The 9,949-nt window shown below is 41.4% G+C and overlaps 1 protein-coding gene across 2 annotated transcripts in view; it reads right to left on the bottom strand.

Moving 5' to 3' along the window:
- ELOVL6 (ELOVL fatty acid elongase 6) overlaps positions 1 to 690 on the bottom strand; it is a 148,997-nt gene extending 148,307 nt beyond the window's left edge. The window contains exon 1 of one of the 2 annotated variants that reach the window (XM_032401010.1): positions 625 to 690. The gene's annotated coding sequence lies outside the window, so the exon portion shown is untranslated. Of the gene's footprint in view, positions 1 to 66; positions 427 to 624 lie in introns of those variants that run through there. The other variant, XM_032401009.1, reaches the window with a different exon arrangement.
- Positions 691 to 9,949: the final 9,259 nt, after the last annotated feature.

Below are 9,949 nucleotides of genomic sequence, written 5' to 3' on the forward strand. Positions count from 1 at the left end.
GCGGCTGGATCTCCGCGGGCCGGCCTCTCCCAGCCTCTCTCAGCTACATCCAGGGTTGAGCATTGCCTGTGCCACGGCTCCCAGGTCCTCGCTTCGGCGCTCTCCTCCTCCCGGCGTCCGCATCCACCGGCGGAGGAAATGAATGCCTTGCGGTCTTAGTGCCCGCACGTTTGTCCATCACCCTTTTTACTTGTCTACAGGGAAATCTCCTCCCCCTCGTGCGATCAGAAAATTAACCCTTTGCGAGAGAGAGAAAGCGAGACCTCTCGCCCTGAGGGGCAGTTTTGCTGACGCGAAGGTGACTAGGGGAATGGAGGGAGGGTGACGAGAAGGAGGAAGCGGCCTCGAGGTCATTCACAATCCCCAATCCCAACCTCGTGGGCAGCCTAGCCTTGCCTCTGAACGTAGTTTCGGCTTGCCAGGCGCAGCCGTCAGGCGCGCGGACCTGCAAGCTTGGCTAGTAGGCGTTTAAGAAACGGTGAAACCTGCCCGCTCTTTCGCCAGGAGAACTCCAGGCAAATTTGTGCTGAGATCACACGTAAGAGGAACGCGCTTTCCACCTTCTTGCCCCCGCCATACTCTCGGGATCCCCACCCCAGAGCTATGGCTTTGACTACCGCAAACCTGGGGCCCGGCAGCCCCCAGATCTCCTCAATCACTCGCGGGCTGGGGATGCTGGGGTAAGGAGATGGAAGGTGGCGAGCGACCAGTAGCCGGAAGAGGGAGAGAGGCTGCTAGGTGGAGGGTTTGGGTACGGCAAGAGGTAGACTTAATGAACTGACAAAGGGGGGAAGGAAGTTAGCAGATAGGAGAACTGACCAGCTGGTCCAATGCAAAAACTTTATTTATATGTAAAATTTCGTTTTATATATTTCACGGGTAGGTGGAACAGAATCGTGTTGAGGAGAAGGCTAAATGCAATGTTGACCCCTACTGAAACCCCAGTCTCATAGCAGTGTCCTAAACTCAGCTTCTGTTTACACCCCTCCTTATTCTCAGGAGGAAAAGGATTTTCTACTCCGGCCGTCCCTCCACTCATTACCCACAGGTTCGGAAAAAATGAGGTATAGGAGACATGGAGTTACCTAATAATTTATGGATGTAATTGCAAGCCCCATATAATAAGGAACCTATGCTTTAAAAATTAGGTGGACATTAGGACCAAGAAGAAAATTCCCTTCCTTACTCCGGTGCTCATTTCCCCACCTCACCTGTAGTCCAAGTAGAGGGTATTTTCATTCAAAGTTAGGTTGCCTGGAAACTATGAAAAGTGGGAACTGGGAGAAATACCTCTGTAAAGGAGGAAGATATAACAAGAAATTAAAGAAAGAGTTTTTTAAATCCAATACAATATTACTTAAAAGGCTAGATTGGTTGATGATTAACAATAACTTGTAAGGTGATCCTCCCAAAAAGATTTCAGGTATAGACTTTCCTTGTCTCTCCATTTCAGGGTTGTCATTCTAGATAATTCTGCAGTACAAGTCAGAATGAATTTAAAAATAAAGGCCAGGTGATATTGACCCAGAAGATGGGTGTGGTCTGATGAGAGAGAAAGATTTTTTACGGTACCAAGGCCTGTGAGCAATCAATAAATATTTGTAAGATGAATGAGTGATTGATTAAATAAATGAAAGAAGGGAGGGAAGTGAGAAAGGAATCAAATTCCAGCAGACGTTTTACTGTATATTGCAAGGATAAGTCTTTAGTCTTAAAAAGATTTGATTTTCAAATTCAGTGCCCTTACGAGTCATCACATCAATTTCCAACCAATATGAAACATTCTCATTTACTCTGTTTCTCACTCAAATAATGGTTGTTATTGCCTGTTTATTTTTCAGAGATGGATATGAGGTTATGTTAAAATATCTGATTTGTTCTTAACAGTGTCTAAAGAAAAATTACTCTGACATGGGAGATATGTCCCTATTTTTGACCTTTAAAATGGACAACTACAAAAAATGATAAATGCTTGGTAGTACTAAGTGCTTCCAAGGGTATTCAGGCACTGCCAGTGGCCGTAAAAACCGGTGACCATCCCAAAAGCAATCTGGCCACCTATTTGGTCATTTTAAACCCATTTACCCTCTAACCATTTATTCACCAGATATGAGCTCTTGAGACTCAGTGGAGAAGAAATGAGATAGGGCTCTTGCTCTTTTGGAGCTCACATTTCAGAGGGCAAGACAAAATAATTTCGTACAGAGTGAAGCGCTAGAATGAAAATTAATCAGGGGCGCCTGGGTGGCTCAGTCGTTAAGCATCGGCCTTCGGCTCAGCTCATGATCCCAGGGTCCTGGGATCAAGCCCCACATCAGGCTCCCTGCTCCACGGGAAGCCTACTTCTCCCTCTCCCACTCCCCCTGCTTGTGTTCTCTCTCGTGCTGTGTCTCTCTGTCAAATAAATAAATAAATAAAATCTTAAAAAAAGAAAAAAAGCCTCAGGCTCTTGGTTTCAGCTCAGGTAGTGAGTGATCTTAGGATCATGAGATCCAGCCCCCAAACAGACTCTAGGCTTAGCAGAGTCTGCCTAAGACTGTCTCTTCCGGGGGCTCCTGAGTGGCTCAGTCGGTCATGATCTCAGGGTCCAGGGATTGAGCCCCACATCGGGCTACCTGCTCAGCAGGGAGTCTTCTTCTCCCTCTGACCCATGCTCATCTCGTGCTCTGTCTCAAATAAACAAATAAAATCTTTAAAAAAAAAAAGACTGTCTCTCCCCTGCCCCACCCTCCCGGCCTGCTAACCGCCCCCCACCTCATGCCTGTACACGTACACACTCTTTCTCTCTCTCTTAAAAATGAATAAATCTTAAAAAAAAAAAAAAAAAGGAAAAAAAGAAAATCAGTATGACGGTAAGGGATAGAAGTGCTCATTTAAGCCCTTTTAGGCCTCACAGAGAAGATGATTTTGATTTGAAACCAGAGGGGCAAAGAGGCAGCCACATCTTGCAGAAAGTTACAAGAAGCAAGAGCAAGTACAAAAGTCGTGGGGTAAGAAAGGAGTTTGCAGGAGTAAGGGCAAAAGGTTGGTGTGTCCCCAGGTTATAAATAAAGAGTAACTGACAGGTTAAAGAGACAAGTAGGCCAGGTCTTGGCAACTTGGTAATAAAGATATTTGGATTTGATTCTACCTGCAGCGGGGTATTAAAAGGTCTTTAGCTGGGAATATCGCATGATAATTCCTAGTAATTCTACAACTAGGAACTTATTCTGAAGATATACTTGCAAAAACATTCTAGATGTAAAAAAACAAAACAAAACAAAACAAAAACATTCTAGATGTATGTACAAGATATTGTTCAGCAGTTTATAATAACAAAACACTGGAAATAATGGGGGGCTGGTTAACTAAATGATGACACATCTTTATAATGGTATATTATAAAGCTTTGCTAAAAGAAATGGTTCTGTAGGTTGTAATATTGAAGGATTCCAGATATATCTTTAAGGAAAATAAAAAAGTAAGGCACAGCACATTGTGTATAGTGTTACATTAAGAAAAACATTTACAATTGCACATAATTTTTTTTTCTGGAAAGACAAACAACAATTCGTTGGTGATGTATGTTTGGAGAAAGACCTGGGAGCAAACTAAGGAGAGCTCCTACTTCTTATTTATACTGTTTGTTTTTCTGAAGTATTTGAGTTTTTTTATGATGTATTTGTATTTCATTTAAAAAAAGTCAACAAGAATTAGCAGAGTAGTGAGATAATGGGTCAGTTTTCTATTTTTATTTTTCTCTATTGAAAGATTTCATATGTAGCATAATATTAGAAATAAAACATTCTAAATGGTGACTTTTCTAGACTTATTTTAGGGGCTATAGAAGGTTGGGAAAGATGGAGAGGAAGGTTGGGAGGGTGCCCAGCAACACCACTAAGAATCTTTATGAAAAGATTTATTGTGTGTGTTTCTGACCCATAACCAGATAGGTAATTACTATTGAATATAAATAACTGAGGCTCAAAAAGTAACAGTTAATTGATATTTAGTAGTAAAATTTTAAAAAGTTAGGCCAGAGAGTAAGCAGTATTTGAAAGACATAAATTTACTGTAAAGATGACTCAATTACTAAGCAAAAGATTTGGATTTTAGTACTAACTTTATTCCAGACCTAGCTATCTGATCTTGGGGAAAGTAAATCCATCCTTTAATTTCCTTTTCTATGTATAAAATAACAGTACTGAGCTGGATGATCTTGATACCAGCTCAAATTTCTCTGGCACAGAAATATGTTAAAATACACACATTGTTTCTGGGCCTTTCTAATAATACTTACCTGCTTTTCTAGAACTCTATTCCATAGGTGGAATTTAACCAAGCTGAATCATTTGAGATCCTCTGAACATCTTAAGTTTTGGCTCTTTTTCTCCTATAATTCCCTCTACTCGAGATACCATTCCATGACAAACTCCCCATTTCTACCTGTCGAATTCAGTCCACTCTTTGGATATTCACAAGCTACTACCTACTTGAGGCTTTTCCTGTTCACAGAGATGATCTCTCACTCTTGCTTCTGACGCTCTTGAAGCTCTAGTTAGCGTAGCTCTTAAGGCCCTGCCTGAGCCATCCACTTCCATGTAGGAGATTATAAATTTCCTTAAGGGTAGGGATGATGTTTTTTTTTTTATTGTATTCATTTGCTAGAACTGCTGTAACAAATGACCACAAACTGCCACGTTGCCCCAGAGTTTCATAGCTCTGTTTATTGGAGATATTTTCAAAAAGTGGACAGCATATTGTTTTGTAAAAGAGAAATGCTTTTTTGTGTTCTTAATATTGCATATTAAAAACTCATCCAAAAACTGATAACTGCCATAGAGAAGAAAAATCAATATTTGGTTCCTGAACATCTTCACTTTAGACCTCTTTGAAAATTCTAAATCCTGGGAAGAATTATTTTTTTCTCAAAGACATAATTTATTGGTAAACCAAAGAGGCCAAGGAACCTTTAGCCAACCCCTAACCCTTTCCTGAGCAAAAACTGACAGAATAGAGATGGCTCTCCACCTCCTCACGAGGTTTTTGGTTGGAACAGGGACGTTGAGGCCCAGGGCTTCCTTAAAGGCTCTGGCAGGACTGAGCCCTCTCCCACACAGTGGAAGGAACAAGCTGAGCCAGGCACCCACCTTCTGATCCTGCTACCCATTGCCCTCCAGTGATGCTTTGGGCTGCCCAGGGTAGTATCCCTACTCTCCTTATCAGAATTCTGAGTATCTCCTTCTCTTGACCCTGAATTTTGGGGTGGGTCTGTGTTACCTCAGACCCTTTCCCAAATAGACCCGTCTTAAAAGATCTTATTATACTGACAAATGTTCCTTATTGATCTTGGAGGGAATTGAAGTAAATATAAAAGACATTGACTATTTTATGTAAATAAGAGAAGTGCAAATAATTAGGTAAAAATAAAGTCACACTCCAAAATTGATACCTACAAAAGTTTAAGTATATGAGCAGTGAGCACAGCAGTTCAAGAGGAAGAAATTTGACTTAAGAAAATAATAAGACTGGACTTTCACAAGTCCAGTTTTACCCTGGGGTTTTCACAACACTGTGAGCACGTGCCTGCCTCATTCAAGACTTCCTGTCTGGAACCATCTGAGTCTATAAGCCAAGACTCTTCACTTTGGTAGTGAATAGCAGAGGGCAAGGAAGGTCCAGGGAATGAGTTTGTCTTGGGGCCGTTGGGGACTCAGGGCCTCTCTGGGAAAGATCGATGGGCTGATGGGCTTCTACCTGTCTTCTGCTTTCTTTATTTCAGATGTATTCTGATACACTTCCCCTATATACAGTCAATACACAGAATTATTCTGTAGTACAAAAATTTGTTTGAGATATAAATCAAAACCCCGAAGAATGCTATTTGATAATGAAAGCAGATTTTTCATCATTGCTATTAAGACCATAGAGCTCCTGGGGAGATATTGGACAACCTGTGTGTGAAAGGAAACCTCAAGAGCTCACCTCTACATTCTCATTCTGATCTTCCTCTCTCTATATATGAATAGATGTATTAACGACCTGGCTGTTAGGAATTTGCATTTACTCCTCATTATCTGTGTTAATAGAAAAAGAGAAGATGCATGGAAAGTATCTAACAATGAATAAACTTCTTTGAATTAGCAAGAAATACCCAAACCCTCTCCTGCTCTCTCTTTATGGGTCCCAGTTCAGACTCTACAGGAGGCCTCAAGAAAGGCAAGGGTCTCAGTGGGTCTCTTCCCTACCATGATCCAACCTTCACCTGTTGGAGTCATTGTGGCAGGGCAGAAGACAGTGACTGGGCCTTTGGAAGAGCATGGAGGTCACTCTATCATGTAAGCTTTAGGAGGGCCTTTTACCGCCTTTGTGACTTGGGCTAAGACTTACTAACGGTGAATACCAATTAAACTCCTAAGGACTTATCTTTTCGGCCTGTTCCAGGCCAGATAAACTAAAGGGGGAGAAAAAAAATCTTCAAATATTTTTCTTATGAGGAATCTCTGAAGAATATTTCCATCTGGTTTCAGTGCTAAGAATAATTGTGTCATCTCAAGTAATTGATCTATTAGAAAGATTCCTGTGCATTTTGTCTTCATTGTTAGAACTCTTGGAGGCAAATCTGGGACTTGCCCTTGTACCAAGGATTTAGCTTAATATAATACACATTTTTTATCTCATTCCTTTCTCCTTATAATTTGACCCTTACATTTTCTTTTATTTGTTTTTATAATCTTGAGGTATTTTATGCATCCTTCTGCTGTATTATATATCTAGCAGAGTAGGAAAGAAATGGGAGGATGTAAGAAAGGACAGAAGGGAGAAAGAGAGGGAGAGAGGGAGAGAGGGAGGGAGGTTGAGAGGGAGAGAGACCTACCAGCCTCGAATGAAGGCAGGCAAGACCTAAGAGGAGATGTCATTTCAACTGTTTGTTAGAGAAAGGAGAACTTGAAAGGGGAAAAGTGTGGCATATAGTGGAAAGAGTACTAGACTGTTGTCCGAAGGCCTGAGTTCTTTCCTAGGCCGGCCATTAATTTACTGGGTAATACTGGCAAAGCCCTTCCCCTTTATGGCCCTTGGTTTCTTCCTCTGCGAAATGAAGATAGTGGGCAATGTGATCCGTAAGGTCCCTAATGTTTTCATGGTCTTAGCAGGCAAAGGAGGCAGGGGGAGATGACTTGGCAAACTGCCCAGCCTGCAGACAGCTGTGCTACTCCTGGCCTGACCATCTACGGTTCATGTGCTCTGAGCAAGGCACGCACCCACAGGGGCAGATTCCTTTCAACCAATTCAACTTCGACCTAGAGTCTTTCTCAATTAGACTATGTGGAAAACTCTTATACTTACTCAACTATCTTGAGACAAATCTTTGAAAGAGATTGGAGGGTGTTTTTTGGAAATTAAGAAGACCTTGGCAAAAAAAATGCCATCCAGAAAATAATAGAGTTTCCAAATTGCCAGATGAGTAAAATAGTTCCCAAAACATGGGTTTTCCAAGATCACACTGATTTATTCATGTCTGACTCTGTTTGAAGTCTCATACTGGAGGCTTTTAAAACTGTGAATAATTTTTTTTAAATTAACACTATATAATACCAGTTGTAAAGTCTAATGACTTATAGGGTGTCATGAATTTGAGTGTACTTTCTAATCATTTTGAGTTTCCAAAATTGACTTTTCAATCAGGATGTAGAGGAAGAAAAAAATGGGATTATTGGAGATAAGATAATAGGGGATTGGACATAAGCAACAAATGCAACATTGGCTTGAAAAGAGATTTGAAAGTAAGCAACACTGAAAGAAAAACTTTCCAAAGCTAGAGAAAGATCTGGGGAGATAAGGAAATGAGTGACATAAAGGACGTAGCTTGCAGTATCAGTAGGAAAAATTTCAGAAAAACAGAGCCTATACTCTTATTTTTTTCTATATGGACACGGACATTTCCTGTTTTTGTCTCTCCCCTTCTGGTAACTACATCCCACTGCTATTTGGGGAACTTTGGGAAGCTCCTTAATTCCACATGGACCCTGTCAGTCATGGGGCAAGCTTCCCTCTCTCCCTCTTCTCCTCAACCAGAGGGATAAAGTGAGCATTTGACTCCTCAAATAAATAAAGTAATACCCTCAAATGCTCCTAAGATTCTCTCTACAGGGCACCTGAATATGAAGTTATTGTCACAAACCCATAAGTGGATCAAGAGATCCTCTCACTACCAACATTGGATCAAGTGAAAGAGAAACTAGCAGAATCTGGGGAGTAACAGCTAGAACTTGCCTAAGCCTGAGCTGCTGAAAAGGGAAATGGCCCCAGTTTCCCAAGGGAGAACTTTGGTTTGCCTTTCTCTCTGTCCATTAATCTGACATCTCCTTATTTTAAAAATCACCATTTCCTAGATCTTTCCCTCAAAGATCTGCCATGTTGAAAGATATGAAAAATATAGATTAATCACAAATAGAAGAATTAGTTGTGAAAATGATTGATATTGTGAAATGACAAATCAGATTACATAAATTTCCCCTGCACTATTATTTCTATCTTAAAATATGTAGTCTGGGAAATAAATCTGTAACCACATTTCTTTTTTTTTTTTAATTTTTTTAAAGATTTTATTTATTTATTTGAGAGAAAGAGAATGAGAGACAGAGAGCATGAGAGGGAGGAGGGTCAGAAGGAGAAGCAGACTCCCCACTGAGCAGGGAGCCCGATGCGGGACTTGATCCCGGGACTCTAGGATCATGACCTGAGCTGACAGTAGTTGCTTAACCAACTGAGCCACCCAGGTGCCCCTGTGACCTCATTTCTTAATTTTCCACCTCCATCTATAGCTCCTGGGCTTAAGAACCTCATCGTTCTCCTTTGGACAACTACCCATCTTTTTGTGCTATTAGAACTGGTCTTAAAAAGGAGGAGGTCTAGGGGCACCTGGGTGGCTCAGTTGGTTAAACAACTGCCTTTGGCTAAGGTCATGATCCTGGAGTCCCGGGATCGAGTCCCACAGTCCCAGGATCGAGTCCCACATCAGGCTCCCTGCTCAGTGGGGAGTCTGCTTCTCCCTCTGATCCTCCCCCCCGCGTGCTCTCTCTCTCTCTCTCATTCTCTCTCTCTCTCAAATAAATAAATGAAATATTTTTTTTTTTTTTTTAAAAGGAGGAGGTCTTAAAAAGGAGATGGCTCTTTGTTTTCCCACTTAGCACTGCCATTCATTCATTCATTCATTTGTTCATTCATATATCCACTCATTCATTCATTTTTAACAGACACTGTGTGAAGTCCTGAAGATACTCTCATAACCCCAGACCCCAGTGGGAGAGATGACAGTTAATCCACTGTTATAACATAGTGAAGTAAGGACTCTGAGGAGTATATTATGGAGGTTACTTGAAGACAGAGTAGGGGTATTTAAAACAGACTGTGAGCTTTGGGGAAGGCTCTTGGAGGAGATAACAGTAGTTGAGATTTGAAGGACCAGCAGGACCTCTAGCTCAGAAATCCCTTGACAGGGAGGTATGTGGTGCTATGGAAAGGGCATGATCTTTGGCTTTAGGCTTTATCCTGGTGGGCATCACTTTCTGACAGTGTCTCTTCAGACAAGTACAAAAACAATAGCTTACTATTTCTCAGACTTGAATTTAGTGCTTTGCAAGCATGGTCTTTTTTAATCCTCATAACAACCCTGTGGTCTAGGTTCTGTTAGAATATTCCCAATTTACAGGCACCTGGGTGGCTCAGTCGGTTAAGCGTCTGCCTTTGGCTCAGGTCATGATTCCGGGGTCCTGGGATCGAGTCCCACGTTGGGCTCCTGCTCAGTGGGGAGTCTGTTTCTCCCTCTCTACCCCTACCCCCTGCTTGTGCTCTCTCACACTCTCTCTCTCAAATAAATAAATAAAATCTTTAAAAAAAAAAAAAGAATATTCCCAATTCACATGTAAGGAGCAGCAAGAGGGTAAGACATCTTCTCATGTTTCCTTAG

This window comes from Phoca vitulina, unplaced genomic scaffold, assembly GCF_004348235.1.
Source record: "Phoca vitulina isolate PV1807 unplaced genomic scaffold, GSC_HSeal_1.0 scaffold3, whole genome shotgun sequence".
In the NCBI taxonomy this organism is placed as follows: Eukaryota; Metazoa; Chordata; class Mammalia; order Carnivora; family Phocidae; genus Phoca; species Phoca vitulina.